At 59.7% G+C, this 1,050-nt stretch overlaps 1 long non-coding RNA gene across 1 annotated transcript in view; it reads right to left on the reverse strand.

Annotated features, from left to right (window-relative positions):
• LOC109364528 overlaps positions 1 to 1,003 on the reverse strand; it is a 4,120-nt gene extending 3,117 nt beyond the window's left edge. Inside the window, exon 1 of the long non-coding RNA XR_002110454.2 lies at positions 36 to 1,003. This is a non-coding gene — a long non-coding RNA (uncharacterized LOC109364528). The remainder of the gene's footprint in view (positions 1 to 35) is intronic.
• Positions 1,004 to 1,050: the final 47 nt, after the last annotated feature.

The following is a 1,050-nucleotide window of genomic DNA, read 5'->3' on the forward strand; positions in this document are numbered from 1 at the left end:
AGCTCCCCCAACTCCTCTCCTCTGTCCCCCCCAACCTGGAAGAGCTTCCCAGGCGGCAGCGGTTGTCCCAGTATCACCAGTCCCTGGTTGTAACTGGCGACGCGGGTGGCCGTGCGATTCCCATTGGACAGCAGGATGTTACGGCCATGGCTGCCCTGCAGGGTGGGCGGGGCCTATGGGGTCACAGCGGGGTCACACAGGGGTCACGGAGGTCATGGAGGTCACGGAGGCCACGCGGGGTCATTTCCCAGAACATCCCAGTGCCACCCAGTATAACTCAACGCCTCCCAGTACGACCTGCCCCCATCCCACTAAAACCTACAGCCATCCCAGTACGGCCCAGTGCCCACCAGTACAACCTGCTGCCATCCCAGTATGACCCAGTGCTCCCAGTTGCAACCTGTCCCCATTCCAGTAAAACCTGCAGCCATCCCAGTATGGCCCAGTGTAACCCAGTACAATTCGCTACCGTCCCAGTATGACCCAGTGCTCCCAGTACAACCTGTCCCCATCCCAGTATGACCCAAAGCCCACCAGTAAAACCTGTCCCCATCCCTGTACGACCCAGTGTCCCCCAGTATGATCCCAGTGACCCCACATCCCTCCCAGTGCCTGCCAGTACCTCCCAGTACGATCCCAGTGCCTTCACTTCCCTCCCAGTGCCTCCCAGTATATCCCAGTACTACCCCAGTACTATCCCAATGCTCCCAGTACGATCCCAGTGCCCTCACTTCCCTTCCAGTACATCCCAGTACGATCCCAGTGCCCTCAGTTCCCTGCCAGTGCCTCCCAGTACATCCCAATGCCCCATTTCCCTCCCAGTGCCTCCCAGTATATATCCCAGTACTACCCCAGTACTATCCCAATGCTCCCAGTACTATCCCAGTGTCCCCACTTCCCTCCCAGTGCCTCCCAGTACATCCCAGCACAATCCCAGAGCCTCCACTTCCCTCCCAGTGCCTCCCAGTACGATCCCAGTGCCCCCACTTCCCTCCCAGTGCCTCCCAGTACGCCCCACACCATCCCAGCGCCTTCACTTCGAACCCAACC

The sequence above is a fragment of the Meleagris gallopavo genome, unplaced genomic scaffold (assembly GCF_000146605.3).
Source record: "Meleagris gallopavo isolate NT-WF06-2002-E0010 breed Aviagen turkey brand Nicholas breeding stock unplaced genomic scaffold, Turkey_5.1 ChrUn_random_7180001865931, whole genome shotgun sequence".
In the NCBI taxonomy this organism is placed as follows: domain Eukaryota; kingdom Metazoa; phylum Chordata; class Aves; order Galliformes; family Phasianidae; genus Meleagris; species Meleagris gallopavo.